Genomic DNA, 8,394 nt, shown 5'->3' with positions numbered 1-8,394 from the left:
ACTCAACTGCTCCACTGTTGTGACATCTAGATCAAGATAATTCCATGCCCTGAGTAGGCAGGGATAAAAGGTACACAGACAGCATGGAAGAAGTGACAGAACTTTGCCTCTCATCAATTCCTTCAGATTAAAAGATGGAATTCTGTGAGCAGAGAATAGGAAAGCAGAAGGAGTGGTTGAGCTCCTGTGGCAGTAGTTCCCACTATTTTAATATTTAGAGTACAGATTTGTTTTCTTGCTATGAAGATAAATGGACTTGCTGTGTGAAGCAGGCAAAACAGGTTATGAGGCCAATCAACCCTGACCTTTATTGACTTACAGCTCATCAACCACCTGTAATACACTGGAATATTAAATAGCATACTTGCCAGCCACCATTATAGAAACCATCAAACCATATAAAGAGGGAAACGCACTGTAACTAGATTCTGGGGAATCTCTACTTACATACCAGAAAACTCAAGATCATCATTCCTTCTTTTTTTTTCTTTTTTTAAAATTTTTAAAATTATTTCTTAATAATCTTACTTAGTTGATTGGGGTACAAAGGGTCAAGGACTACAGGGTGAAAGTGGGTAATACCATTGCTTCCACACTAATATTAGCATTTTTTCCTGTATCTGGGGTTAGGGGAGAAACAAAGGGAAAAGCCCCACCCAGCCTCCCACCTATCCCAGATCCCCAACGGGAGGCATGCTCCGAGGGTCCTGCTCAAACAGTTTTGATAGTTCATCAGTTCTGGATTGCTGCTAATCTCTCAGTTTCAATCACAATGAAACCTATTCAGAGTCCACTGGCTGACAGTCTCTTCATGGTTGGGGTTCTAAGATCAGCAGTTCAGTTGGAGGGATCTCCAAACAAACTTCACCTGAGATGATCCCAGACCAGATTCCTGTGTGAGTTTGCTAGTACAGACTCCAACAGTGTCCGTCACACCAATCAGCTTATGCACATGCTGATCATTGCAATTGATGGGTCCGTTCTGTTTTCAGCCCCGTCCTCCTCGTGAACCAATGGCTGTTGTAGTCCAGCTCATTTCCACCCACTTCATACTCGGTCCTCAGGCAAACCAGTTGGAGCTGCAGCCTAGCCGGGGTGACTCCCCATAACCCCCACCAGGCCTGCCCCCTACCCTGGTTTCCATGCTTGCCAGTATGTACCGCAGGCTGGTCCAGTCTGTCCCACATCCCATTTAGCTCTAGCACATGTCAATGGGCATTGAAGCCTAGTTCAACCCAACCAACCTACTATCCAGCCCATACACCTACTGGTGGGTGCTTTTCTGTCTAGCCACCCCTGCCCCTGCCCTGGTTTTTGTGCTGTCCAGTGAGAGTGGTAACCCTGAGGGAGGTGCCCACTATTTCCCTTCTAGCCCACACCCACTCCCAGATTGTGCACTCTTCAGGTGTTTCTGGCATTTGACTTGACAGAATTAGCTCCCAGCGCCAGCCTCTGCAAGCTAATGCTGCAGCTAAGCCCAACCAACCCTCACCCACTCTAATTTTTGCTTGCACCAGTCAGAACAGTCAGCCCACCATGGCCCTTCCTTTATCTAGCTCACATGAGGTCCACAGCTGTTATAACCCTGCCTAGTCTGATCTGCCCCCATCCCAACTCACGCTTTCCAATGGAAGTAGTAGTCCAGCAGGGGAGCCCACATTACCCTGCTGGCTTTGCCTCATCCCCCTGATAATCACATGTTTAGGCGCTGCAACCACAGCTGGTATGACTCATCTCACTTTGGCATTCCTTAATGTGTACTGGTATGTGTTGCAACCGAACCTGGCTCGACCCACACTCTGTTCTGGTGCTTGGATTCACCAGCAAATGATGTGAACAGGTTCAGCCTGGTCTGCCCCCAACCCATGCCATGTGTATGCCAGTGGGATAATTTCCATTGCCTGTTCTGGGCTGTTTCCTATTGTGCTTCTTGCGCTTACCTGCAGGGACTATGTCCTGCCAGAGAAGTTGTCCAAGCTCCTCCATCAGAAACTCTCTCAGTGCCAGATTTCGCACATACCAGTGGGTCCATGAGCCAGCCCTACTCTGTTCACCTCCTGTCCTAGCAGGAACAGTGGCTTTTCCTGACTGGCCTTCAACCCAATCTGGTTCTTATTGTTGGATATTTCAACCCAGCCTCAGCTCTTCCATACCCCCATACAGCTCACACATGGTTCAGTAAGGGCTGAGACCTAGCCTAGTCTGTCACACATCTACCCTGGTCCTCTAGACAACCAGATGGTGTTGGAGTCTGGCCCAGCTTATTGCTTCCAGTCCCAGTCCACATTTGTGCCAAGGGAGATTGCAATCATATCCTGATCAGAATGCAGCCCCAATTCCAGCCCATGTGCTCCTTGGTGGGAAACTCAACCCAGCTAGGGTGTACCCTTAGCTCCCCAACCGGGTCTATTCCCAGTCTTAAATCACGTGAAGGCCAGTGGTTGCTCTGACTCAGCTTGGCAGAGTCCCTCACTTGTCTTGGCCCCTTAGATGCTGTGGCTTAGCGTCCCTGCCTCATGCAGATCAGTAAGTGCAAGGACCTACTTGGTGTGACCTGTGCTCCATCCTGATTTCTGTTGTTTCTTGTGAGTTAAGGTTTGTTCAGCCCTGCCCTTTATGCCCCCTTCCAGTGGCAGCCCGGCCCAGCCCACATCCTGTTTTAGGATGCACATTCAGGGGCTGCTGCCTTGACCTGCCCTGACTGTTGTGGGTTCCTTTATCTGTGAGTGATGGCAGGTGGCATGGTCACACCTTGCTTAGTCCATCGCAACCCCAGCTTGCGAACTAACCAGGGGGCTTGTATTTCCACAGGGTTGGGCCCACACAACCCCACAGAGTCTACCCCCAGACCAAGGTCTCTCGCGTGCTGGATAGTGTCTTGACTCTGCCAAATGTGACCACTCCACCACTCCACCACATAGTCGGGTAATGATGCCCAACACTGCCAAAGAGGCCCCCATCCATAGCTTTGGTGTGGGCTGGTGTGTGGCGATCAGTGATGTTCTATGCTAACAGCCCATCTCTGGATTCCTAATTGGGCTGATGAATCTGTCTAACCCAAATTATCTTCCAGATACTTCCCTCCAAACCACCAGGTTTCAGTCCCCACGCATGCCTGAAACTTTCATGACCATGTCACTGGCCATCACCCAAAATTAACTTCTCACTTACACTAAAACTGGCCTTAGTCATGGGTGTCCCCAGGAAGCAACTACATATCTTAAAAACCCCAGAGTTTGCCACCGGGTGGCCAGCAGGCAAAGCCTGGCACTACTTGGTGCACTGGCCGCCCAAGGCTGAGAATTCGTTCACTGCCTTCTGGCAGTGTCTTTGGCTTCAGTTCCCAGCATTGGGTCTGACACGGCACGGGCACCCCCCACAGCCACCACACTGCAGGGAGCTGCAATTGCCCCCAACCCCAAGGCCCGAACCCCTCCCAAACTTGCCCAGCCACAAGATCTTAGTGGCCGGGTGGAGCTAGGAATTTTAATCCAGTTCCCAAGTTCCCTTATGGCAGACTTACCCTGAGGGAAGAGCTCTCTTGGGTCCTGGGGAAAGCTGAGGACTGGTTCACTGCCTTCTGGCAGTGTCTTTGGCATTCATCATTCCTTCTTAATGGAATGCGTTTTGCCTTTCATTAAAAGACCCATACAATGTTAACTGCAATTCAGAGATGGGACCACTTACCTTAGAGTTGTCCCCACCCTATGTAATGTGTGTATCTTGAGTTCTCAATAAAATGCTGGATGCTTGCTTTGGCTACTCTCTGACTCATTCCAACACTATTTCTTGGAGTCAATAATTGAGATACCAGTCAGCATGTGCTGTCCAGTGACAAGAGGAAGGGAAAGGAACAACGTTATTAAGTTTTACACAGTTAGAATCTGGCAATAAGATAGATGATTAGATAAGCCTGACTTATTTTCTAATTTGGATAACATTTCAATCAGTCTTCTGCATGACTTTGTTTCATTTAAGTCAGCCTTTGTATGACTTGGTGCTTTCTCATATAAATTTTCATGCAGTTGTAGTGATCAAATATAGAAAGAAGTTCGATAAACTCAAAGCCTGCTGTCCTTAACTTGTTACAGTGAATATGACAAATGATTGTTGTTAACACTGAAGCTTTATAAATATGAGATTGTTTTACAGACATTCAGTTTTGATTAAGATCCTTCTATTTATGAAGCAATACTACTAGCCCATGTTAATATCAATAGTAGGATACATATACAACATTCTGCGATAGAAGGATACAGGCTATAGATCTGGCTTTAGTTATTACTTATGACAGGTGCTGTATAATCTGGTTTGCTAATGAAATAACTAATTGGTCCATACTTTTATAATCATCTCAAGCAAGCAATTGGATTGGCAATCACACGAGGCTCAATACCATAAAAAAAAAATCATAAAAAGGTTTGTCGTCCTGTGACATTGGAAAGGAACGAAAGGAGGAAGTTATACAGACAGGAAGGTAGAAGAAAATGCACACACTTGTTACTAGTATTTCTATATACTGTCCTTACTTCCATCTTCTTAATGAAAAACATGCATTTGAAGGTGGTGACTTCATGTATGATTGGGATATATTCCTCAACAAATATAAATAATCAGTCAGAAATGACACCTGTCTGTAGTTCTAGTTTGTTATTTTACTTAACTAATTTTCTTTAAAAATGTTAAGAACATTGTATTGCAGTAGGCAACTACCTAGGTTGCATCGTACCTAGGCAAGTGTTACAGCGCTGGGAAAAAGCAGCCAAAGCTGGCTGGCTGGCTAGCTTGCTAAATGCCAAATTTGTGATAACTCTATCAGTATGCCAGTATAGTTGCCTAGCCTTTTTTTTTTTTTTTAAGTTAAATGAGAAAGGTGGGGAGTGCTGGCCTAGGCACATGTTTGACAGGGAAGGAGTGACTTCTGGGGTTTTCCATGAATCAGGTTATTTGCACTCACAGGCAGGCAAGGTAGATAAGAAAAAGCAGTTTACAGGGGAAAAACTGGAGGGCAAGTTTGGGTCAGGCCTAGGCACCCGCCCATGTGGGAAACCTAGGCTGGGTGAAACAGCATTGCTCACTGCCTGCTGCTGTTCACAAAAACTGGAGCTGGGGCATGCCTGACTGAGCAAGCATGCAGCACCCACATGTGAGTGTCAGAGCAGAGGCTGGGCCACAGTACCCACCAGAATGTGAGAGAACCGCATCTAGGGACAATTTCCTCTATGGGATTGTAATACCCACTGGTTTACATGGAAAGCTCAAGTGGTTCTGGGTTTAGCCAGGTTGCACCACACAACTTGCTGGACAGGAGCCCACCTGACACTCATGAGAGCTGGGGCTGGGAGATGGCTGAGCAGTGCCAGGCTGCAATATCACCAGCACATGTAGGGGTTGGGGCTAAGGGTACACCAAGCCAAACAAGGCTGCTGCCCCCACTGGTATGTGTGAGACCTGGAAATGCAAACAGGCCTGGTAGGGGAACTTGGGGAATTTTCCTGATAGACTGCAGAATACACTGGGGAGTACAAGAGCCATGGCTGGGGAATGGCCAGACCAGGCAAGGCTGCAGACTCATCAGCGGTGAATGAACTGGGTCTGGAGACAGGCTGGGCTGGCCAGGCTGCAGCAGCATTGGCATGCACAAGAGTTGAGATAGGCTACAACACCCTCCAATGAGAGCTGAGACTATGGGTGGTGGGCTGTGCCATACTGAGTCAACGCACCTACCAGTACATGTAACACCCAGAACTGGAAATAGGCATGGTAGGGGAACTCTGGGGACAGTGTGCTGGGTTGCAGTTCCCACCAGTGAATGGGGATATGGGCAGGCCAGGTTGGCAAGGCTGCAGGCAGGTCAGAGTGTGCTGTGTCTGGGGGCAGGTCTTGTGATCATAAGAGCCAGAGTAGGTGTGGAACAGATAGGGCTGGACCATTGCACCCTGTGGTCACATGAGAGTTGGGTCTGTGGGTAGGCCAGAATGGGCTCAGCTGTAGTAGCCATTGTTGAGAACTGAAATGGGTGCAGGCCAGCTGGACTAGGCTATAGTACACTCTTCTGAGTGCCAGGACTGGGGGTTGGACATGTCAGATTGGGTAGCAACACCCACAGGCACACAGGGGATCCAGAGGTTGGATTTCGCCTGGTAGGGGAACTTGAGGAATTCCACCACTAGGCACAGCTCCCTCTGAAGGAAGTGATAGTGGGGTTGGGAATAGGACTAGTCCAGGCTGGGCTGCAGCATCCATTGGCATATGTTTGAGCCAGGTCGAGGGGCAGGTTGGTCAGAGCCAATCCATAGCACACACTGGCACAACAGAGTCAGGAAGGTTACAATCCAGGCTGATTTAGACTGCAACACCACCAGTTCACATGAGGGCTGAGGTTGGGCCAGTGTGAGCCAGGATGTAATATCTGCTAGCAAATGCCAAGATTGGGGGCAGGCCATTTCAAACTGGGCTGCAGCACCTGCTGGCACACGCAAGAGCCAGGGCTTGGGGAGGGCCTGGAAGAGGTGCTTTAAGTACTTCCTTACTGAGCTTCAGCTTCCGCTGATGCCCTCAGCTCCAGCCGTTGTGGCCACTTGTGGAATGAATCCACCAATGGAAGATTTCCCTCTCTGTATATATGGCTTTGCATTAAAAATAAATAAATCTTAAAAAAAAGAGTGACCCACTGAAATTTCAATTTATCTCTTTCCACGGTCCTTGACTTTGAGGTTCAGAGTCCTTCCCAAATACAACTTTGGAGAAACATTGCCGTAGATCTCCCACTTCAGCTAGAGAAGGACACAGCTCTTCAACGTCATTGAGTAAATCTAAAAAGACAATCTGTAATCAAGTTTTTGTCCCCCAACAAGCATGAAGACATAAAAACAGAATTTAAAAAGATACATTGAATAACAAGAGCTCATTATACACACCTTGACACACACACATGCATATACACACATTCTTTGTCTCTCTCCCTGTCTTGCTGAAAACTGATGATTTTCCAAAGCTCACTGATGGTTCATAATAAGCGTACTTCTACATATGTTCCCTTGAGATTAGGCCATCTGGGAAGCTTGCATATGTTCTTGGGTATCTCAGAATGTTGTATCTCAGAATTAGATCTCCTGCGTATCTCAGCTGTAGTTGATGTATTTCTGTTTTTTTATAACCCACATTTAAAAGTTATAATTGCTAAACTGTTCAGCATATTGCCTAATGGCTTTTAAAATATACTTGGCAAGGCAATGAGGTGGTCGGGTGAAGTTGGAGACAAAAATGCTGCCAGATTAACTCCATTTTAACTTTCAAAAAGGAAAAGTGAAAGCAATAAAGTCTCAGTATTTACTGTTACAAGTAAGATTTCAGGATGTTCGACCGTGGGTTTGGGGCAAAAGTACCTTCTTGCAGTGTGGATGTCAGAGGGGTGCCCCACCCAGGCCAGACCCAATGCTCGGGACAAAAGCCTTTGTAATTGCTGCCACATGGTGACCAAGTCCTAGCCTTTGGGTGACCAATGTGCTTATTTGGTGCCTGGTTCTGCCTGCTGGCTACCAGGCAGCGGGTTCTGGGGTTTTTAGGGAATGTAATTGCTGGCTAGGGACATATATGGATAAGCCCAGTGTGAGTGTAGGTGAGGGACGAATTCTAGGTGATTCCCAGGAACAGGGTCATGGGACTTTCTGGCAAGCATAGGGACTGAGACCTGGTGATTTGGAGGGGAGAGTCTATGGGATCTATTTGGGCCAGACTGATTCACCAGCCCATATGAGAATCTTGAGATGGGCTGTTAACACAGAACATCACTGACTGCCATACACCAGTCCATACCAAAGCTAGGGCTGGGGGCCTGTCTGCCAGGGCTAGGCACTAGTACCAGACTGAGTGGCAGAACAGTGGAAGGGTCATACTTGGCAGGGTCAAGACACTAACCAGCACGCGAGAGAACCATGTCCGAGGGTGGACTCTAGGTGAAATGTGGGCCCAACCCTGTGGAAATACAAGCTCGTGAGTTGGGGTGGTAATGGGCTGAACTAGGTGTGACCATGGAATCTGCCATCACTTACTGGTAAAGGAACTGACAACAGTCTGGGCAGGTCAAGGCAGCAGCACCCGAATGTGCATCCTAAAACAGGATATGGGCTGGGCCAAGCTGCAACTGGAAGGGGGTGGACCAGACAGGGCCGACCAACCCTCAACTCACAAGGAAGAACAGAAATCAGGATGGAGCACAGGTCATGCCAAGTGAGGCTCCTACACTGACTAGTCTGCATGAGCCAGGAATGCTAGGGCACAGCATTGAAGGAAAAGGCTGAGACAGGTGAGGAGCTTAAGCCAATTGGGTCAGAGCAACCACTGGCACACATGTAATCTAGGACTGCGAATAGGCTCGATTGGGGAGCTGTG

The sequence above is a fragment of the Ochotona princeps genome, chromosome 1, assembly GCF_030435755.1.
Source record: "Ochotona princeps isolate mOchPri1 chromosome 1, mOchPri1.hap1, whole genome shotgun sequence".
NCBI lineage: Eukaryota > Metazoa > Chordata > Mammalia > Lagomorpha > Ochotonidae > Ochotona > Ochotona princeps.
This window is presented reverse-complemented; position numbering follows the sequence as displayed.